The sequence below is a fragment of the Martes martes genome (assembly GCF_963455335.1).
Source record: "Martes martes genome assembly, chromosome: 9".
In the NCBI taxonomy this organism is placed as follows: Eukaryota; Metazoa; Chordata; class Mammalia; order Carnivora; family Mustelidae; genus Martes; species Martes martes.
In genome coordinates, this window is record NC_137896.1 from 11250981 (window position 1) to 11274488 (window position 23508).

At 49.8% G+C, this 23508-nt stretch overlaps 1 protein-coding gene across 1 annotated transcript in view; it reads left to right on the plus strand.

Moving 5' to 3' along the window:
- KCNB1 (potassium voltage-gated channel subfamily B member 1) overlaps positions 1-23508 on the plus strand; it is a gene marked incomplete at its 5' end in the record, with an annotated part of 93150 nt that overhangs the window by 41359 nt on the left and 28283 nt on the right. The gene's annotated exons all lie outside the window — the stretch shown is intronic.

The following is a 23508-nucleotide window of genomic DNA, read 5'->3' on the forward strand; positions in this document are numbered from 1 at the left end:
AATACTATCTATTAAAACATTTTCTGCAGTCTACAAGTTCATTTTCCCCCCTCTAATTATAAAAGAAATGAAAACATTGGGGAGGGGGACCCCTGGTATCTGAGTTCTAAGCTCAGTGTCTCCTGGGCCTAACGGAGACTCCAGAGTCTCCAGCGCTGGCAGGGCAGAGGCAGGGAGGGAGGAAGAAGGGAGAGGAGGATGGCAAGGGGCTGTATCACATATCAAAGCCATCAGGGCTGTCATGAAAAATGATGGGCTGCAGCTCCAACTCCCTCCCTCTGCCCTTAGTCCAAACCTTTGCTCCCTTGGGGCCCCCTCTCCCTGCCCACCCGGCCTCACCCCTCCCTGGAAGCTCAATCTCTCCCAACATCACCTGCGTGAAGCTGCACCCTCTCAGATCAGATCTGCCCCAGGGCCCCATTGTGGGGGCTACAGACACTGAGAGTGTGCCCCCCCACCCCCGCCCCTAACCTGCACCACTTCACAGATTGAGCCTGTCTCTTCTGATTTATGCCATTGCCGCAGAGGACCACACCTGGCCAGCAGCCAGCAGCATGATTACCTTCTACTGCCATTAATGCGGCTGTTTACCCCCAGTAAAGTGACCTTAATTTACAAGGCATTATGACTAATACCAGATGATTATGGCCATTAATATTTATAGTTGACACTCCCAGAAGGGGACCTGGGTGCTAATTGGCACTCCGCTCTGTGTGTCTTTTTTCAACGAGGCTTCCAGTTTCTGCTGCTGTTCTGGGTTTTAGCCTCTCAGTTTCAAAGGGAAATACTGCGTGGGGCATTTCCTTATTTCTGGCTGATTCTCATTTCATTGCTTTATTTCCTCCGGATTGTGTAAGCAGCCTAGAAACCCGCGGCTGCGCTGGGGACTCCAGGATGCCGACAAAGGGCTGGGTCAGGGCTGAGGGGAGGCTGGCTGCCGGTGAGCGAGCTGCACCGAGAGGCTGCTTTTGCCCAGAGGAAGTGAAGGGGAGGGCGGGTGCTAGGGAATGTGTACATTTGCCCAGAATCAGAGCCCCGCTCAGACACCCACGCCTTCCTCTGTCTCTAATCAAACATTTTCTGGTCTTTTTACATAAGATGGAATCTAAACCAAGCCCCCGCCCCCAACGCCCCCATCTCTGGTTTGGTTGAACACATGGGGGTGTTTGGGGCATCTGCATTTGGGGGCCAGATTGGAGAAGGCAGATCACACTCCTCCCCCTTCTTGCCTTAGGTTTTGGGGGTGCCAGGAGCCGATGCTGCCTGAGCTGAGAAAGGAGATATACTTGTCATGTCTGCATTTCAGGTAGAAGATCTGTTTACAAATGGCAGTGTGTTGCCATGGCCACCAAGGGCTTCCTTCTGAGAGAGGAGGAGGGTGCCCTGCCTGGGTCCCTGCGTGTCCTTGCCCGCTTACCTCATGCCCTATCATCTGGGGCTGGAGTTACAGTCTCAGAATGCCTTTGGGGTGAGGCAGGCCTGTATGTGAGTGAGTGACATGCCAGGAGGGCCCTGGGGTGGAATGGAGCGGTGGTATCCCTACTGAAGGGGCAGCCGCCACTCGGCTCTGGTGAATGGCTCCCATGCAGAAAAATGCGCACAGTGTCGCCAAACCTTCTGATTATCCAGGAGATGTGGGAAATTTGGATAATAGGCATGTGTCCCAATTATTTTTATTGTTGGCAAGGAAGGCAAATAATACTTTTTTTTTTAAGAACTGAGTGGGCCAAACAAAACGTGTTCATGGGCCGGCCATTTTGGCTGCCATTTTGCAATCTGAGCGTAGCATGTCACTGACAAAGTGGCGGCCCACTCAACATCCTTTCGGGGTCATGAGGGGAAGCAGTCCAGAAAGACAACTTTGTAAGGATGTGGGACCCAAAATAGATTTAGCAACTAGAAAATGATCGGCCAAATCATGTGTCTCCAAATGATCATTCTGGATCTGCCAGTTGGTATTAATCCAGGTTTAGGAAAGGGGCACATGGATTCTGGCCTGCATCTGCCTCCAACTTGCTGAGTGACCTTGGACGAGGATCTCCCCTTCTGTGTGCCTTGGTCTCTCCTTCCATATAATGGTGGGGTCTTGCTGGTGCTGACCGACTGCTCCCCATGCTTATCCCAGAATGTGTCCACAGTGTCCACTCTGTGTGACACCCAGGAAATTTCCTGAGTTGGGATTTCATTGTCAAGAGTGGATCTCCTTCATCCCATTCACTTATTCTTTTTTTTTTTTTTTAATTTATTTGACAGACAGAGATCACTAGTAGGCAGAGAGGCAGGCAGGGAGAGAGGGGGAGAAGCAGGCTCCCCGCTGAGCAGAGAGCCCGATGTGGGGCTCGATCCCAGGATCCTGAGATCATGACCTGAGCCGAAGGCAGAGGCTTTAACCCACTGAGCCACCCAGGTGCCCCACCATTCACTTATTCTTGAACATTAGAGTGTTGAACAACTACTGTGGCAGATACTGAACTGGGAATGGGGATAAAAAAGTGGGTAGGGCAGGCAAGATCCCTGCCATGTGGGCTAATATTCCACTGTAAGAGGCAGACAAGATGGAGGAGGTCGTCTCCATTTCTGCTCATCCATATGACCAGATGGTAGGCTTGACTCATTCCCTGGATTGCTTTAGCCAATGTCCACCTTTCTAGACTCAGCTGAACTATTATACCCTCTAAGGAAGCCTTTCCCAACCAGTTCTTCCACCGGCTTCCACCCGGTGCCCTCATGACTCAGAATTTCATTCTGATTGATCTAAGGCAAGGTTTCTCAACCTTGGCACTGTTAACATCTGGATCGTTATAATGTTATAATGTTAAACATTATAAGATGTTTAACAGCATCCCTGGCCTTTACCCGGTAGATGCCAATAACACCACCCCCCCACACACACCATATGCACACACATACACACACAATTCACAATTATTACAACTAAAAATACCTACCAGTGTCTCCTGGAGGGAAAAATTACCCCTGGGTAAGAATTTCTTGTTTGAGATAATCATGGTGGCCCCATCCCTTTTATCAGTGATGGTTTATGCATGGATATCTGACCTCACTAAGTTTGCCAGGAAGTTTCTGGGAAGGTTTTCTCTATCTCAGGAAATGATAGAATGAGTGGATCTTTTTTTCTGCTCTTGGGTGTGGTCATGTCTTCATGTGATGGTTAGAGCAGTGGCAGCCACCTTGAGTCCATGAGGTGACCAGCCTGGGAATGGAACCAATTCTCTGAGTATGGTAGAGCAGATAGGTGGTAGAGAACTTGGACCCTTGAGGGTATTGTTGAGTGCCTCGATGATGGCATTTCAGGACCTATTTCAGGACTTTTTGTTATGTGGGATAATAAATCCTCTGTTTCTTTGAACCTCTTTTAGTAAGCATTTTCTACTTCTTAAACCAAGAGCATCCCTCACCGATACATCATAAATCATACTTATCCCACATTATCCAGCTTCTCATAGAGTCCTCTCCTGTTCCAAAAGAAATTAGGTTCCCCTTATTATTCTGAACTTTTCCTTGGTGACATTCATCCCAATATATGTTGACATTTTATGTATCTACTAAGAACTGTCTTCCTCCACCAGACTGTGAGCTCCATGAGGACAAGGAGCTTGTTTTAGCTTTTCTTCCACTGTACCCAGCAACAAACCCAGTGCCTGGCATAGAGTAGGCCTCGATAGATAGTTGTTGAATTAATGGTGAATGGAATAAATGGGGAGAGGATGGAGGGATGGACAGATGGCAGACGGACAGATGGAGACATGAAAGGATGTGTCTTTGCAGCTCTGCCTGTGCACTTTGGTGGGAAATTCTCCACTGACCTATAAACTGAACCTAAAGCTTCAGAAGAAGAGAGAGCCTTTCATTTCATTTAGCGCTGAGGAGAGAAAGTCTGTGAAATTGCTTTATGTGAATGCTTCACACGGCAGCAACCTTGTCTTCTCCTTTGAACCCCAACATCAGGGTTATTTGAGAAGCGGTTACTGAGTCCACAGTGCACAGCAGCACACCAGGCATTAGCAGGATGGAGTCTAGAAAAACAGCCCTGATCTAGCCTAGAATCCCTGACAGGTGGGTCCCTGAGAAAGATGTTTGGCTTCATTCAAATGAAATCTGATGAAAGGTGGAGAATCACTGTCGGCAGTGGTTGGGGATGCTCTGGCTGAAGCCGTCACCAGAACAGTGAAGGTCACAGCAAGGGAGATCTCGGACAAGTCATTTCCTCTCTCTGAGCCTCCATTTCTTTGCCTGGTTAACAGGGGTGATGATGTTCCATTGCACACAGCACGGCTGTTGCATAGCTTTAGTGAAATATCACAAACAGAGCACCCAGACACAGAATAATGCCCAGTCATCATACTGGGTTCCTTTTCTTGTCCCTGGTTGGGATATCTGGGAGGGTTGCCTGGAAGAGGTGCTCTGCAGATTCTCATTTCTCTAGGAAGAAGCCCTCAGGTGAATCCTTGGGGCTTGGGGTTGGAATCCTTCCCGAGACATGCAGGACAACAGCACAGGACTGCCCATCCTGGGGACATTTGCTCATTTGCGTGTTCCCCCTTCTAACTCCGTCATCATGGAAATGCTCCTCTTGGTCTCTTTAAAAACTGGTTTGGTTGGGATATAATTCACATGGCATAGAATTCTCCCATTTAAAATGTATAATTCAGTTGTTTTTAGTGTAGTCACAGTGTTGTGCAGCCATTACCACAATCTAATTTTAGAACATTTTTATCACCCCAAAAAGAAACCCCATACCCATTAGCAGTCATTCCCCATTTCCACTTCGCCTCAGCCCCTGGCAACCACTGTTTTCCTTTCTGTCTCTATAGATTAGCTTTTTCCAGATATTTACTATCAATGAAATTGTGCACTGTGTGGCCTCTTGGGTCTGGCTGCTTTTCCTCGGCATCGTGTTATCAGGGTTCCTCCATGTTGTGGCGGGTGTCAGCACTCTGTCTCTTTTCATGCCAGGATCCCACTCCATGGTATGAGCAGACCACACTTCGTCTACTCTTCTTCTGTGGTTGGACGTTTGGATTGTCCCCCTTCTCAGAGAATTGAGTATGGTCTTACGAACAGTCATGTACCAGTTTTTGTGTGGATACACAGTTTTGTGTGGCTGTCTTGGGTACATGCTCAGGAATGGAATTGCTGGGTCAGAGGGCAACTCTGTTTACCATTTTGAGAAACTGCTCTTAGTCTCTCCCCCACCCCCGCCCCGAGATTGTATAGTAGAATTCAGGCCAGAGCTGTTTACCGCCTGGGTGGGGTTTCCAAGGTCTCTTCCTTGACCCAAAGATTCTAAGGGATTCCCAGCCCACAGTAAGATGTTGTGGATGCAGATCCCACGATCGCCACTTCCAGGCTGTGTGATCTCAGGTAGGCAGCTAAACCTCTCTGAACCTCACCTGCCAAGTGAGGACAAATGCTATTCCTGGCTTGGAAGATAATCACGACAGTCAAAATCAGGGAATGGGTGTGAGGATTATTTGTAAAAGCTGAATAGAGCTGCAGAAATGTTGTTTATTCATTCAACAGGTTATGTATCCAGGGCCTACTGTTTGGCAAACGTTATGTTAATGTTATGTGACTGGGATGGAGGTATGACCAAGATAAAGTACCTGCTTTGTAAGATGTTACATTCTGGTCTTTTCAGTTGCAGCTTGTGGCCAACTGCTCTACAGTCTTAAGCAAACCATGCTGCTTTTTCAGGCCTCAGTTTACCCTCTGTAAAATAAGTCAGCAGAAACCGTCCAGGTACTGTGGAGTTACGCTTCTCCTTTCAGTAAAATGGGCATGAACATACCATACAGGGTAGACTTCCTGACTCCAGGCAGCCTCTTCAGGGGACAATGAGGGTGGGCTCTCCCTAGCTGCTCAGAATAGTCAAAGATAGTCTATCTAGGATGAGCACTTGGATGGGAGTGAGCTACCTTCCCCCTCACCTCCACATCTCCAAGACTTAATGATACTGACATTGACAACGATACCGACTCCCACACCACCATCCCCACACAGCCACCGGCTTCACTGGCATGCTTCCATGATTACATCTGCTGGTCCTTTCCCAATACAGAACCCAGCCTGGTGGTCCAGACCTGGCTGCCGGGCCACAGCAGAGAAAGGGTCCCCCCAGGAGCGTGTGTTCCTCCCGAAGAACAAAGATGTAGGCAGCAGCCTAAAATAGACGTGGAAAAACAGGGCTTTTTGTTTTCTCTCTGGAAGGATGACTGAGAGATCCACCACAGGGGACCCAGAACGTCCGTATTGAAAACACTGTTATTATAAGACAGCCAGGAGGGAGCTGGGAGCTGAGGGTGCTGGGGGGTAGACAGCAGCCCTCTCATCCCTGTATGCACTCCACACTGGGTTAGGTCCTGAGAGAACCCTGAGCCAGACTTGATATCAAGGGTGATTCTCACTCCCCCATCCCCTCCTCACTGCTAACTGAGATCGTGTCTCTTTCCTTGCTCCAGAATCTTCTGTGGCTCCCCATTACCCTTAGAAGCTGAAGTGATTTATCAAGCTATCAGGGCCCTTCAGGTTCTCACCCCAAAGGACTTTGCTGGTTTCCTCCCACGCCTCCCAGACGACTAATTGGCGGTCCTTCAGCTCGCCGACATTTTCACCCCTGTGGGCCTTGGTTTCTCCACCGCCTTCACCTTGGATGCTTGGATTAGTCCAGAAACGCAGTTCTTCTGATTGAAGCAAAATAGTTGCTATGCTCTCTGCTTCTTCCATCCCAAACGAAAGACCTGAGAGACCTCAGGCTGGAGGCCTGGGTTCCGAGCACAGACTCCTGGAGCCTTATGTGGCCGCGTAAATGAATGCAGAGGGCCAGGTGGGCCTGCCGCAGGCTGGAGCGCTCAGGCCTCGTGGGAAGAGGCCACCGCTCCTCGGCCCCACCCAGTCACTGTTACACAGGCACGAATGGGGAGTTTGATCTTCCGGTTTTCCAAGAGAAGTGGAAAAGTGGGATTTGAAAATGCAATCTCCCAAATTTTATAAATGTTAGCAATTAATTCAGTGTTTCCAAAACATTGTTTGGACAAAACAAAACCTATCTGTGGGCCATATTCAATTTACAAGTCACTAGCTTTCAGTTTCCCTCTCCTTGTTACCAACGGAAGAAAGTAAGTCACGAACTGTGTGTATATATAGGTGTATATATTTGGCCATATCCTTGGGGCTGGATTGGGTGCTTTCTCCCAGACTGGTCTTGATGGTATCTCTCTGAGACGTGTGCGGAGTCCTAAAGGGAGTGAGGCAGTCAGGCTGCGGCTGTCTGGTGGAGGAGTTGACCTGGCATATAGAACAAGTGTAGAAACCCTGGGTCAGGAAGTACCTGGTATGTTCAAGGTACAGCAGCAAGGCTGGTGAGCTCGAGTGGAGTAAGAGAGGGGAGAGTGGAAGGAGATGAGGATAGAGAAATAACCAAGTTCAGTTCCTCCAGAGGACCCAGAAGACCCTGAATTTAATTCAGAATGAACAATTGAGAGGACAAATTGAAGAATGAATGAATGAATAAATGAATGAATGAATGAATGAATTCCAGACTGTTTTCCCTGGAATATTCATATTTGGTGTGGGGATGTGAGAGTGGCTGATTGGTCATGTTCTGAAGTTTTCAGAATCATTCTGGAAGATAGATCTGTGGTTAACATCCCAAGCTGCCCGTAGTCTTTAGGTGTTGTAATGGAGCTCGGTCAGAAGCCTCAGACGGAGGAGGGTCTTTGTGAGAGTGGGTGTGTGGGAGAGAGACAGACAAACCAAGAGGAACCAAGCAAGGCAAAAAGAGATGGCACTCACTAAAATAACTCTCAAGTCAAGTACCTCATCCCAGGAACCCAGGGACATGAGGCCTCCATGGGCAGACTCTGAGTTAACCAGCATGCCCGTGAGACTTCCTTATCACCAAGTCCTCACGACCCCCGCAGCAACTCCTGGTGAACCCAGTGGTGATAGCGTGTGGCAGGCCTGCCACTGTCCTTGGCCACACTCGGCCATGAGACTATTTTCTGCCTCGATTCAAGCGCTGGCATCCCAGCTGCCGGCAAGCGAGTCGGGTGGGGTTGCCATGGCGACCCTCGGGCATGGATTCCCAGAGATGCTCCCTGCATCCTCCAAGCCTGCCACTGCTGATTGCTGGGGGAGAGCGTGACTCACCGTTAAATATATCGCGGCCGTCCCAAATTGGCTGCTCAGCCCCAGCAGCCGGATGTGGGGACAGGCAGCATCTGGGGGTGTGTGGGGTTGGGAGGCTGAGAGGTACGACCTTCTGTGTATCTTTGGAGCTTTCAGCTCTCATCACTCTCAGCTGATGCCTTCACCAATCCCCTCCTCGGGTCTCCTGCTTTTCCCAATCTGTCTGGGTTTCCATCCCAGCTCTGTCACTTGCTAGCTATGTGACCTTGAACAAGAACATTCCGTTCTCTAGGCCTCAAAGTCCTCATCTGAAAAATGGGGGTGATGTGAGTGTCCACTGTCAAGAAAGGCAGAGGATCTGAGATTTTATTTTGCCTACAAGCTAACAGGTGAGCCTACCAGTTTCATGGGTGCTGGGAGAAAACACGAGACTCTTGGGTCAGAGACAAAGGGCTTTATTACTCACAGCGGGTCAGGTGGCCTGAGTTCACATTCCCATGAGTTCTCTTTGCCCCTAAGTTCCATGGGGACACTGCAAAACAGCCCACAGAGATGCCATACCACCTGGATTTGCCACAACTGGGGATCCTCAAGCTTAGGGAACCCCCAGTCTTATAAGGAGGCTCCAGGCAGACCTGCCCAGGCTTTGCCCTGGAGAGAGACATTCTTTATTATACCGGTTAGGAAACAACCCTGACCTCTGCTCCAGAGTGAGATGCAGCTTTTCTCTTCCAAGGCTGTTTGCAGTCTTGAGAAAACAGTCCAGAACAAAGCTCTCCATGTCTCTTGCTCAGAAGACATGCAAACTTCGAGAGGCCCATGGAAAATTGTCTCCCAACACCTCTGCATAGGATTGGTGGGAGGAGCAAAAGGGTCCACATGTGTAAAATGCTTTATATAGTCTGACGTAGAATCAGACTTAATAAGTGTTAGCCATTATCATTTGTATTCTCAGCTTTTATCCCACTCATGGTATAACCTCCTTCTGACTAGTAGGAAGTCAGAAGTCTTCTGCTCTGTGATTTCCCCAGTTAGTGACAAGACAGTCACAGTTTCTATCCCTTCTGACCAGTATGTAACCATTTATCTCCTATGCTCCACGATGCCTTACCCACCCCCCAACCCCCACCCCTGTATCCTACCTCTGACTTCCCGGGGTTCTTCTTTTTTATAATGGCTTTATTGGGAAATAATTTATATACTATAAAATCTATCCCTTTTAAGCATGTAATTCAATATTTTTTAGTAAATTTACATAGTCGTGCAGCCATCACTATAATCCAATTTCAGAACACCTCCAAAAGAAACCTCATGCCCATATCCATTCACTCCCTATTCCCACTCCCTAGCACCCACCAATCTATGTTCTGTCTCTAGGGATTTGACTCTTTTGGACATCTCACAGAAGTGGAGTCCTACAGTTATGTGGCCCTTTGTGTCTGGTTTCTTCATGTTCTGGAAGTTTATCCTTGCTATAGCATGTGCCAGTAGTTCATTCCTTCTTATTATGAAGTAGTATTGTCCATGTAGACCATGGTTTATATCCAGTCACCTTCATTGGGTTCCTGAAAGAATTTTTCAAGATAATGTTGATGAGAGCGTCTGGGGCACTGTCAGGTATGAGGCAGGCAATGCCTGTTGTCCTCAGACCCCTCTCTTCATGCTTCCCGGGCACTGTCCTTTTGTCGTGGGCCTTTCGGGAGTTCTAGCTAACTTAAAGTCAGAGAGAGGGACAATTTAGCAGACAGAGTTTTAGAGACTTTTTGAATCACATGACAAACCTTCCATGGAGCCAGGCCAAGCCCTGGAAAAAGAGGCATTCACTGAGATTTTATAGGCTGCCTTCCCCCACCTCTTCCCAGTTTCATCTCCATGGCAGCCCCACACAGTCATTAAAAGAGCAGAAGGAAAGGTTTCTGGTGCTTTCCTATACAGTGGCCTTGTTTCCTTTGATATTCCAAACAGGATGATAGCTACCAGGTAATTCCATGAAAAATATCCAAAATCCTGTATTAAGGGAAATCATCTAGTCTCCACCTTTGTCCCCTTCACCCCTGACCACAGAGGATCTAAAGGTGTGTTTGACGGAGGACTCTATCTCCAATAGGGAAGATTCCCCAAGACTGTTCTTAACTATTCCAGTGGATGAGACTGGGGAGTCATGGGGGGGGAGGGGCGGGCAGTCAGCAGATGAAGTTTTGCAGCCTGATTTATTAGCCTTCCTTCAAATGACATGCCTCTCCAGAATTAAAGTCCTACATCTGGATTTGGGGTTCCTGTAAGACCCAGGAAGTCCTTCATATTTGGGAAGGTGTCCTGGTTACCTATTACTGTGTAACAAGCCACTCCCAAAATATAATGGCTTAAAACAAAGGCATTCATTTATAAAGCGTGTGCAAGGTGGGGGGGGGGGTGGCGCTGGTTCATTTCTGCTCCACACAGGAAGTCCGCTGGGGCGGCTCACCTGGGGCTCACCCATACAACATGGAGTAATTCCTGGCTGTCTGTTCCTCTCCATGGAGTAGCTTGAGCTTCCTCACTGAGTGGCGACTGGGTTCCAAGGGTGATGGTCCCAAGATACAGGAAGTGAAAGATGCCAGATTCTCAAAGTTTGGGTCCTGAAACTGGCACCACATTGTTTCTGCTGTAGTCTATTCAACAGGCAATTACAAAGCCCAAATTCAAGAGGAAGGGGCATAGAGCTTGCCTCTTGATGGAGGAGTGGTGAGCAATGTGCTTTAAGAACCGCGTCGCTGGGGGCGCCAGGGGTGGCTCAGTGGGTTAAAGCCTCTGCCTTCAGCTCGGGGTCGTGATCTCAGGGTCATGATCTCAGGGTCCTGGGATCAAGCCCCATGTGGGACTCTCTGCTCGGCGGGGAGCCTGCTCCGCCCCCCCCGCCCCCCTACCTGCCCCTCTGCCTACTTGTGATCTCTGTCTGTCAAAAAAAAAAAAAAAAAAAAAGACCCACATGGCTGGAAAGGTCTATCAGTAGGTCAAGAGGTTTTGGCAGAAAATGCTTCACAGGACTATTAAACCATCAGGGCCCATCCCAGGACAAGACATTCCTTACCATTTCATATGGACCAAAGTTGGTTTGGGCCAAATTTCATTTTGTCTCAGAGGACAAGCCTGAAGCAAGTCCCTACCCTGTCAGTTCTACGCCCCTTGGAAATCCAGGCTTTTTTGCCCAGCTATAAATCACAATGTCTTCTCAGACAGGGCAGACCCACACATGAGTTGGGACCTTGCACATGCAGCTGCTCTAGGCCCCCAAGCACCTGCTTTAAGGGAATCCAGAGAAGGCTTTCCAAACACAATTTCTCTTGCCTTTCACCAAAGCTTTTAGGAGAAAATGGCCAGAGCTCTCTGGATATCTTCCAGGAACACACCAACAGTGAGTCGTGACCCTAGCCCGAACTCAGAGTGCTGCTCGACCGGCTGGCTTTGCCATTTGGATGACCTAGAATTACTTTTTTCAGGCCTGGTGAGCAGGCCTGTCCTCATCCGCGTGGGCTCTATCTTAGCAGCAGATTGCCTGTGCCAGGGTCCTTGAAGATCTGGTCTTGGGTTTGGGGCAAGAAGACCAGGGTTTGAGTCCCGACGTCTCCTTTTAGTGGCTGTGGGACATTGGGCAAGGCATCTCACTTTCTGAGCCTTGGATTCCTTTTCTCACCGGCAGGGATAGTATTCAAGGATGTCTTGAGGATTGAATAGACAATGTACCTAATGCAGTCCACATTGCCTCACCCCATAATAACTGCTCAGCTAATGGTAACTATCGTCATGAATGACTTATTTTCTGCATAATAATGAGTTTTTGGAAATGGGAGCCACCCCAAGGGAAACCAACTTTACATAAGATCTCATCTGCTTTTTACAAAGAAATAATCCCTGGTTCCTCTTTGCTTCCTTGTAAACCACGCATTTGGAGGTAGATTTCACTCTACAAACTTTACCCTGAGCTCCAGAAAGTTCTCATTGTGTTTGTTGGACTGTCTTAAGGAAGCAGAGTGCATTTTTGCCTCCAATCACAAAAACACAGTGACCAGTACTGCTGTACTGACACGGACATGTGCCCAGCAAGTAAACTGCCCAACCCCACTGGGGAGCTGGGTTTGCATTTCTTGGAGAGAAAGATCTGTTAGGCATTTCAGAGCCTGTTGGCCCACTCAGAGCCCTGTGGAGTTCATCTGGAGACCTGGAATCCACACATTTGTTCTTCTGACAAATCTTTATTTAGTATCTACTGTACACCAGCCCCTTGCTAGGCGCTGAGGTTATAGCTGTTGAGAAAAGGACCAAGAACCCCACAGTTCATTGAGCTTGCAATCTAGAAGGGAGGGAAGAACAATAAACAATAAGATATGATTAAATGTATAATATCTACCCAAAGATGTAATATGTCAGAAGTAGGGGGACAGGTATTAATCGGGGCGGTGCCATTTGAAATAGACGGGTCTGGGGCACCTGGGTGGCTCAGTGGGTTAAGCCTCTGCCTTCAGCTCAGGTCATGATCTTAGGGTCCTGGGATCAAGCCCCGCATCGGGCTCTCTGCTCAGTGGGGAGCCTGCTTCCCCCCACTCCACCTGCCTCTCTGCCTACTTGTGATCTCTGTCTCTCAGTCAAATAAATAAATAAAATCTTAAAAAAGAAATAGAGGGATCAAAGAAAGCTGTTTGGGGGATGTGACATTGAGCAGAGACCTGAAAGAGGCAAAGAAAAGAGAGAGGCATAGGAGAATAGCAAGTACAAAGGCCCTGAGGCAGGGGAGTGCCTGGTATGTTTCAGGAGCAGCAAGAAGGCCAGTGTGGCTGGAATGGAGGGAGGGAAAGGAAAAGTGGAGAGAAGTAGGTCAAAGAGATGAGGGGCCCGGGCACACAGGGCCTCATGGGCCATTGTTACGGCTGTGGCTTTGGTTCTGAGTGCATTAGGAAACATGGGGGTGTTTTAAACAAAGAAGAGTAAATGATGTGGCTTAGGTTCTAGAGGACCCCTCTGGACGAATGTGGAAAATAGAGTGTGTTTTACTGTGCAGGACAGAAGCAGGAAGACAGTAAGGAGGTGATTACATTCCTCCAGAAGGAAAGGGTAGTGGCCTGGCCCACAGGCTGTCTGAGGTGAGATGTGGGCATGTGTGTGTCAGATACTGCCTGGAGGCAGATCTGATCAGTCTCCCTGAGCCTGTGGATATTCTGTGATTCCCTGTTGCTGGTGGCTCATCACGCTTCCCCCATCACCAGGCTCAGCAGGACAGCCGGCTAGACCATCTGGCCTCTGCCCACCTGGTGAGAAGGAACCTCTCTGTGCCCTGGGCCCAGGGCACCAAGCAAGGCCTACCCTGGTTTCCTCCAGGTAGTGTCTCCGAGAGAGGTCTGGACTGAAAACCCCACTGTATATGACATTGCCCCCCCATGTGACCTTAGCCAAGTCCCTTCCCCACTCTGGATCTCAGCTTTCCTCTCTGGAAAATGGGAGAATGAAGCCAGCTGTGCTGCCTTCTAGAATAGTCGTGAGAATCAAGTGCAATGCAGATTGGACATGAGCTTCAAAGGCAGCAGAGGGTGAGCTTCATGTCGAGTCAAAGTCTTCTACATGATTAGTAGGGACATTTGATCATTTCCACTGGGAAACTTGGACCTGGGTTCAGTTCAGGCCACGGCCATGGCTAAATTAGCCTCTCTCACTTTGATGTAGTGGCTCAAAAGTCGGCCTTGGATTTGGACAGAACTAGGTGGAGCTTCTGGCTCCATACTGTGAGGGGCTGTTTCCAGAAGAGGCAGCTAAAAAACCAACACGTGGTCCCCCCCTCCACCCGCCCCGGTCTGTAGCAAGACCAGCCTTAGCAGCTGGGAATTCCCTCTTGCCCACATTCAGCAGGACCCATGTTCCCAGTGGCTGGCCTGGCCCTGCCCCTGCACCCTGGTAAAGTCCCCACGGTCCCCTAGGAGAAGCTAAATGTGGAACTGTGGATTTACTGTCCTCTCCTCCGAGCCTCCCTGCTCCCTCCCTGAAGAGAACTGGGACAGGCTCAGCTCAGGCCAAGAGAAGCCTGGGACACTGCTATTTTCTGAGGCTCCTGGAATATTAATTTGTTTAAAAACAAACAAAAACCAAAAAAGAAGACATCCCTAAAATCATGGTACACTTAAAATATTAAGTTGAACAAGTGCACACTTCTGACCCACCATTACAATGCAGTGTAAGCGTGAGGCGCATAAGATTACCACGGGATTTGTGTTCTTTATTTGTATGTATATTTTTTAAGATTTTAATTATTTATTTGAGAAAGAGAGAATCAGAAAGAGACCAAGAGAAGGGCAGGGGGAGGGGCAGAGGAAGAGGGAGAAACAGGCTCCCCACTGAGCAGGGAGCCTGACATGGGGCTCAGTCCTACGACCCCGGGATCATGACCTGAGCAGAAAGCAGATGCTTCACCCACTGAGCCACCCAGGCGCCCCTTATCTGTGTATTGATATCTGAGATTCATGGTGTTCTCTCAGAGCAAGCCAGTAGGAGGATGTCAGGATGGCGTGGTTTGATAGACTTCGTGCCCGTCACCGTGTCTCTGCTGTTTGTGTGTGTAACCCATTTAGAGATAAGGTCAAAATCCTAAAAATATTGGAATGTCAGTTTTTTGAATAGGTGATATATTTTCCTAGTATAAAAGGCACAGGGTTCAAAAGAGCACACAGGGAAAATTCCTTTTCCTGCCCCTGTCCCTGGTCCTCCCCTCCAGAGGCAGCCACTGTTCCAAATTTCTTCTGACCCCTTCCAGAAATAATTTATCCATACATAAGCAAATCCGAATCCCTCTATGTGTATAGACTTTTTTCCTTGTTGTATTGAAATGGGAGCTGGGTATACATAATGTTCTCATCTCGCTTTGTTTGCTAACCACGTACCTCGGGAATTATGCCCTATTTCTGTGTATTGGGCCACCTTGCTCTCTTTCACAGCTGCTTTATATTTCTTTGTGTGGATGGCCCACTGTTGTTTTAACTGTTCCCCCTGTTGATGGACACTGAGGTTGTTTCCAAACTTTCTGATCTGATAAACTGTGGTGCACTGAGCAACCTTATGTCCGTATCATGAAAACTCTTGTTTAAGACCCTTAGGGAATGGCCCCTCTATTCCACAATCCCAGTTCCTTCCAGGAAGCTGAGGTTTGATTAAGGATAGCATCACAAAATGGGGGAAGAACATCCCAGGAAGAGGGACTGCAGTGCAAAGGCCCTGGGGCAGAAATGAGCTCAATACAGTAGGAGATCACCAAGAGAGCCACTGTGGCTGGAGTGGAGCGGGTGAGGGGTGAATAGCATGAGATGAGGTTAAGGAGGCCACAGGGGTGGTAGGGGCATACCAGTGGGCCATGGCGAGGTGGGAGTCAGTGAATAAATGCAGCGACATCTATGACAAGGGAAAAGACATCATGTTCAAGGTGATAGGCATGGCCTCTCCTGACATCTGGTTACTGGAGAGACTGGTGGTCCTCTCATCTTGGGTCCCTTACACCTTTCCCCAAGGTCACCCACAGAAAGGATAGAGCCCAATGTTCTGCCACAGAGGAGGCCTTAGTAGACTTTGCTCTGGCCTAACCCACTGCCCACCCTGGCCTGGACCACACACACTTTAAGGATGAGAACTTGTTGGGGGCTGGAGTGGAGCTGGGCATACCCCACTGCTCTAGCCGCCCTAGAACGCTCTTTGCTCCATCTTTTGGTGGCCAGCCCCGTCAGTCTCAGCTCAAAGATCACCTTCTCAGGCCCCCGAATATGAAGTTACCTTCCCCTCTTAGCCCTCGCACACCTACCCACCCCACCCATGTCCTTACTGTTCAGAGTCCAATGCAGAGCTTGATCCCAGGACCCTGGGATCATGACCTGAGCCAAAGCCGGACACGTAACTGACTGAGCCACCCAGGTGCCCATAAAAAAATATGATCCTTTAAAACAAAACAAAACAAAACAAAAAAACCTTTGTCAGTCTTTCCCTCCCAATTGTTAGCTCGGGGGAAGTGGGTGTTGCCAGCCAGGTTCAGCCATGTGCCCCAAGTAATTTTTAAAGAGACCTTGAAGGAGGAGCTGGAGTTACCATGGGCAAGAGGAGTAGGGAGAGAGCAGAGCCCATGCACGGCCCCTTGGAACAGCCTCGTCTGAGACCGGGAAAACAGAACACAGGTCGGGGGCCAGGAAGGTGGGGAAGATAGGAGCCAGATCCCGCAGGGTCTGGAGAGCCACAGTCAGGAGTATGGATTTATCCTGAAGGCATTGGGGAGCCACAGAGAACTCTAAAGCAGAGGAGAGACAGGATCAGATCCTGTAGAAAGACACTTGGGATTCTCTGGCAGGCAGGGTTAGAGGAGGTCCTGGTGGGAACTGAGCCAGTCAAAATATCGTTGCCTTTCTCAAGTCAGACAGACTCTCTCTCTCTCCCTCCCTTTTTCCCTCCTCCCTCTCCAACTTCTTTCTCTCTCCCCCCTCCTTCCTTTTTGTCTTCTCTCTCTCCTCTCCCCCCCCTCCCCCCGCACCTCTTCCCTGCTCCTACTGGCCCTGGCGCCCTTCCTCTGGCACAGCTCATTATTTTAATTCATCCCTGGGATCTGTTCTACTAACCTGACATCTTGCTTACAGAAACCAAGAGAGGAGTAGGCTGGGGCCAAGGAAGAGAAGTTGCCCAGGTTGGTGGAAAGGTTTACAGGGTCCTATCCCTGGTTTGGGGTCTAGCTTGGCGACTAAGGCCTGTCACTTTCTTGGGCCAGCTGCCACCCTCTGAAACCCTTTCCTAATCCAGAAAATGGTATTCATAGTCCTTCTCTAATAGGGTTTTGTGAGGTTTAAGTGTAAGGTTAATGCAGTGCTTTTCAAACCAAAGGTCAAAGAAGCAATTTAGTGAGTCACAACCACCATTGAAAAAACAAGAACAAGAAATGCCCAAGTGCATTATCATAGTAAGAATCCACGTTGTGGACGGGAGTGTTTATGTCAGGGAGGGGTACTCTCAGGGTTCTTTTGTGAGCGTATCTCTTACTGTGGCTTCTCTTCTGGAAGGCTTGAAAGCTGCAATTAAACTACGTAGAGACGTTCATACAGTAGGTGCTCAAACTGTGGTTGCTGGTATTTTCTTGCAGAAGCAAGGAAAGATTTTCCGTTTATTTCACTGCACTGTTGGTGGTTTTGTCCCTTTTATACGTGGGGAGACTGAGGTTCAGAGAAAGAAGAGGCTGTCCCAAGGCCACCCTACCATGCTGAGCTGCGACCCTTGCCTGACCCCATCCTCAGGCCTCTCCTCTAGAATCTTCTGGAGGCAGGACTCAGAACAGAGGCTGGTGGGGAGATGCCTCTGGGCCCCGGGCCACCCTTGGCTGAACCCCAGAGGTAGCACGGACCCCTTGCCCAGTGATCTTGCCTCTACAATTACTGAGGGAAATCCCAGAGGGAAAAAGGCGCTTCCTGCTGGGCTTTCCAGAAGCCAACAGGTCTGGAAGAGTTCCCCATAAGGGGCCGGGGAAGATGGCAAGGCTGGTGCAGGGCTGGGAGGAGGGGCAGCCAGTGTGGCCAGGTCCGTAGACAGCAGGGACTATCAGGAGGATTCTATGAGGCCATGACTGAGACCAAGCCCTTAGCTGAGGGCTGAGAGGCAGGAGGCCTGGTGTGTTCTGTTGCCAACAGGGGTGTGTGCCTGAGGGCCAGTTCCCTCCCCTCCTGGGCTTCAGATTTCACATCTGTACGATGGGCACGCTGGCTGTGACTGTCTTTAGGAGCCTCACACTCAGATGTCTCAAAAATGTTCCCTGAATCCGTGATTCTCATTCTTTTTTTTTTTTTTAAGATTTTATTTATTTATTTGACAAACAGAGACCACAAGTAGGCAGAGAGGCAGGCAGAGAGAGGCAGAGAGAGAGAGAGAGAGAGAGGAGGAAGCAGGCTCCCCGCTGAGCAGAGAGCCTGGTGTGGGGCTTGATCCCAGGACCCTGAGATCATGACCTGAGCCAAAGGCAGAGGCTTTAACCCACTGAGCCACCCAGGTGCCCCCCTTGATTCTCATTCTGAGAAGTCTCCTCAACTTCCCCACTGGGGAAAGCCTTATGTATTCATTCATCCAACAAACATTCATTGGGCTCTTACTGTATACCAGAAAGCTGGGGATACACAGGGGATCAAAAGAGACATAGTCCCTGCCCCCTCATGAAACCTACATGACCAAGTGCTGTGAAACCCCGAAAGATGGTCTTGGGATAGCAAGTGAGGGAGTTACTTCACCAAGGCCTCTCTGGGGAGATGACATCCGAGCTCATACATGAAGGATGAGAAGGCACGAGCCCCGCAGAGATCCAGGGGAGGAGCAGTCCTGGCAATGAGAACTACAGGTCCAAAGGCCCTGAGGCTGGAACGAGTTTGGGGAGTCAGAGGAGCAGCACGGAGGCTGGTGTGGCTGAAACGGTGTGAGTGATGGGGTCAAGGTGAGGTGGGAAAGGTGGTCAGGCCCACCTCAGGTAGGGCCTTGAGGTCGTGGCGAGGCCCCTGTACTATTATTCCAGGTGCAGGGGATGCCGTCAGGAACTTTGAGCAGGACAGTGACAAGGTCCACGTACTTTTACAAAGATCATTCTGAGACGGGACCGTCGGTGGGGCAGGACGCAGGGATGCCAGTGAGGAGGCCAGTGCAGCAGTCCTTGCGGGCTCTATCCATGGCCTGGACCCGGTGGTGGTGAGGTGAGAAGCCGTCAGACTCCAGATTTGTTTTGAAGGTGGAGCCCACAGGACGCGCTGATGGACAGGGAGCAGTAGGGGAGGGCTCTTGGGTTTGTGGCCTGAGGATCTGGGAGGAGGGAGCTGCCATTTGCTAAAACAGGAAAGACCCAGTAAGGAATGGGTGGTAGGGAATCAAGAACTCCACTCGACCTTGATTGTTTTGTTTTGTTTTGTTTTTTCTAAGTAGGCTCTGCACCCAGCCTGGGGCTCGAATTCACGACCCTGAGATCAAGAGTCACATGCTCCTCCCACTATGCCAGCCAGGCGCCCTTCCACTTGACCTTGTTAAGTTTGACAAGCCCATGGGACATCCAAGTGTCCAAACAAATCCCCTCCCACCCAGCCCAGCCCCACGAGCCTAGATGGTGAGTGCGGGGGAGCCTGCCTTGTGGCAGAGATGAATTCCCCTGACCCAGTTGTGTCTGCCTGTGGCTATCTGGGTCACCTGGACTACAGGTCCTCACCCCTCAGAGCTTATCCTACCCCACTCCTGTCCTTTTCAGTACTGGGGCTCTGCTGCCCCTGAGAACCCTGAAGGAGGGAAACCAGAACATTCCTCTTCCACTGGCCCCTCTATGAACCCTGAATTTCTCTGCCTTTTTGCCTTTGCTCTTCCGTGCCCTCTGCCCGGAATTCCCCTTTCCCTCTGTCACTCTCACATATCCAAATTCTTTCCATCCTTTTATGCCTAGAAGTCTCCAAGAAACCTTCCCTGGTTTCCACTAGAATAATGGGAACCATATTTTGAATGCCACTATGTGCCACGCTCTTGCTGACCTCACCTAATCTTTGGAGGTAGAGATTATCACCTCTGTTTTACTGGTAAGAGTTAAGGTTGAGGGAGGTGAAATCGCTTTCTTGAGGCCAGTTGAGAGAAGTGGCAGAGTGGGGTTCAAACTCTACACTTTCTTTCATGTTCTATAAGGCAACTTAGCTGTTTATCGTGCCTAAGGGCCTTTGGGCTCCGACTGAGTTTATTTGGTTTCTGCATCCCCAGAATCTGGCACAGGCTCTCCATAAATGTTTCCTGGATGGATGGAAGGATGGGTGGGTGGATGGATGTGTGGGTGGGTGGATGGATGGATGTGTGGGTGAATGGATTCATGGATGGATGGATGGTTGGATGGATGGATGGTGGCAGGATGGGTGGGTGGCTGGATATGTGGATGGGTGGACAGATGAATGATAAGATGGTGGGTAAGTCGATGAATGGATGGATGGTTGGATAGATGGAGTAGAAAAAGAGAGAAAAGAGGTATGAGAGATAATTTCCATCTGGGAAAGCTGTTCTTATACATTAAGTCATCAGTGAGGCTCCTCTCTGACCTTGGGAAGCGTGGTGTTAGGGCTCCATCTCTGTTCAGAGAACACAGGGTAGGGATCCACTGTTTATGGAGCACCCATTATGTACCAGACACTATGCACCCATTATAAACTTTATATGCATTAACTCATTCAGTCCTCACAAAAGTCCTGTGAAGAGAGTACTGTTTATCCCAGTTCTTAGATGAGAACACTGTGGCTCGGGAAAATCGAGCCGCCTGCCACAGGAGTAAGAACCCCACGGATGATCGTAACACGGCCTGTTGGTGGGGTGTGCATTGGAACCTATGGTAGCCCTGGGGGAGGGGGTCTTCCCACCCCAGGGCCTTTGCAGTTACTGGTTTCTGCCTGGGACTCTCTGCCTCAGGCACTTCTCATAATCAGCTCCTTCTCACAGTCAGGTCTTAGTACAAACCTCTCCTTTCAGAAAGGCTGTTGGCCACCCCACTGTAGTATGCCCCCCAGGCATTCTCAGAATCACGTAGGATACAGATTTGGCTATTGTGATAGACACTCAAATAGCAGCGGCTAAAACGATATCAAAGTTCGTTCTCAATAAGGAGAAGTCACTGGTTCTTGAAACGGGGGTCTACATCTGAGGCTCCTGTGACCTCAGCAAGTGGAGAACAGCATGGGCCCTGCAGCCAGCTGTGCCCAATTTCAGACCTCACGGCTGGTTCTCGCAGCATGGCTGGAGCTCACATGTGGATCTCAGTCTCTCCGAGCCTGCTTCCCCATCCAGAATGAACCTTCTCCCTTGAGGGTCCCAGGAGCGAACACCTGCAAAGTGTCTACAGCAGGGCCAGATCTAGCCCACTCCCTACGTATGTCTGGCTGGCAAGCAAAAAAACAGCTTTTACATTTCCGAGGCATTGAAAACTATCTAAAGAAGAATACCGCTTGGTGACACGCGAAAATGACATGAAATTTAAATTTCAGTGTCCGTAAAGGTTTCCTGGAACACAGCCACGCCCTTTTGCTTCTGTTTGTCTCTGGCTGCCTTTGTGCTGTGGTGCAAAGTGCAGTGGTTGTGACAGACACATGGCCCACAGCCTGAAATATTCATCGCCTGGCCCTTTACAGGAAAAGCATGCTGACCCCTGGGCTAGAGAACATTGCCGGGAACACAACAAGCCTTAGTGTGTGGTACCTCTTCTTACTCACGTTCTTGGGAAGCAGCTGTGGGGTGGGGACCACACTGTGTTCATTAAGCCAGTGGGTCACCCTCTGGGTGGGGGGCGTCATGTATGTCATCTCCTCACAGCACTTCAAGTTAGACATGACTATCCCCATTTTACAGAGGAGGACACTGAGGCTCCAAGAGCTGATGGCATTTGTCCAAGGTCACCCAGTTGGGTAAGAGGCAGAACTGAGATCTGAATCCATGGTCTTTTTGGTTCCTCTAAGTCCATTCACACACTTCACACCCTACTACTGCCTGAGGGGGCTCTGGGGACATGCCAACAGCTGGGTCTCTCCAAGGCCCCGAAATAGGATCACATTGAAGAGTCTGCTTAAAATGCAGATTCCTGGGGCCTACCACGACCTCCTGAATCAGTCTCAGGAGGACCAGGAATCTAGCAAAATCCTCCAAGGGATTTCAGTGTCAGAGGAGTGATGAGGGGAAGAAGAGGTCCCCATGAGCTAGAGCTGTCAGGGAGGGCCTCTTCAGGAAGGGTGGGCTGAGGAATCGGACCAGTTAGGGGAAAGGCAAGGGCACTGCAAGCAGGGGCGCCTGCCTGAGCACAAGTGAGGAGGCAGGAATGAGGTTGGCATGTGCAGTGAGGGGCCGTACCCTGGGGCAGACTGCACACAAGCCAGCCAGATTTCCGGGGTGGGAGTGACAGGTTCTCCCATGAGCCCTGGCACTCCTGAGAGATAAGGCAGCTCTTCCACTCAGGGCCCAGGGCATCCTCTTCCTCTGGCTTCTTAATAGATGGGAAGTTCCGCACTCCAGCCTCCAAAGCCCTGAATGATCTGGCCCCTGCCTGCCTCTTCGTCATTGTCTTTGAGTCCTCTTTCCCTTGCTGCTTCCACACTGGCCTTCTTTCTGGCCCTCAAACACACCTTGTTCCTGCCTCAGGGCCTTTGCACTTGCTGTTCCTCTATCTTACTGTGCTCATCCTTAGACTTCAGCTTAGCAGACATCCTCAGGGGGCCCTTTCTTGACCAGCTGCCTCCCTCCCACTTTTTCCCCATCTCCATTAACTCCCTCTCTGCTATTTGTGTGTGTGCATATGTGTGTGTATGTGTTTTGCCTCGTCCTCTTCCTTAGGACAGTGACTTCCTGCCTCATTCCCTGCTCTGCCCCCAGAGTCTAGCACAGTGCCTGGCACCCAGAAAGTACTCAGTATATGGTGACTGAATGGATGTAAAAATGGGAACCATGCCCAAGCCAGAGAAGGGCTGAGGCAAGCTTCTGGACTCTCCTCTTTAGGTTAAGCACTTAGTGCCCAGGGGGCTGCTGGCTGAGGGTCTGGAGTGATAACTTTGTGCAGGAAGTGTGCAGAGTGGTGTGCTGGAGAGTATTCTGAAAGGAGAAAACCAAGCAGTTGTTTCCCTTTTCCTTCCTCTACCCCCTGGAGATGAGGATACACTGTCACCTTCTAGAATTCTCCAGAGCATCATCCCCTGCCTCTACAGATCCTGGAGCTAATGGCCACCTGGCTCCCCTCATTGAGCAAGCCCTGAGCCAGCCTTCCTCATAAATATTCTCATCAAATCCTCCCAAATCGATGACTGAGGAAGTATCACGGCCCCATTTCCCAGATGGAGAGACTGAGATTCGGGAAGTGAAGGAATTTGTCCGAGGTCTGGAGTGGAAGCCAGAAACTAGACCCCGGTTGGGACCCTAAGCCTGTTTTCTCGGCACCCATGTTGTGCTGCCACATTGGGCCCCGCCGTCCATGCCATTCCTCCATCCCACTCCCCCATCCCACCGCAGGGAACCTGCCATCATCAGGAAGTCTTTCCAATATCTAGCTCGGAGCCTCAGCCCATCACCAAGGGAGAGGATTCAAAGACAGCTTCTCTTTCTGTTTCCACTGTAACTTGAGGGCTCATTTCTTTTTTTTTTTTTTTTAAGATTTTATTTATTTATTTGACAGAGAGAGATTACAAGTAGGCAGAGAGGCAGGCAGAGAGAGGAGGAAGCAGGCTCTCTGAGCAACAGAGAGCCCGATGCGGGGCTCAATCCCAGGACCCTGGGATCATGACCTGAGCCGAAAGCAGAGGCTTTAACCCACTGAGCCACCCAGGTGCCCCTGAGGGCTCATTTCTAACCAGA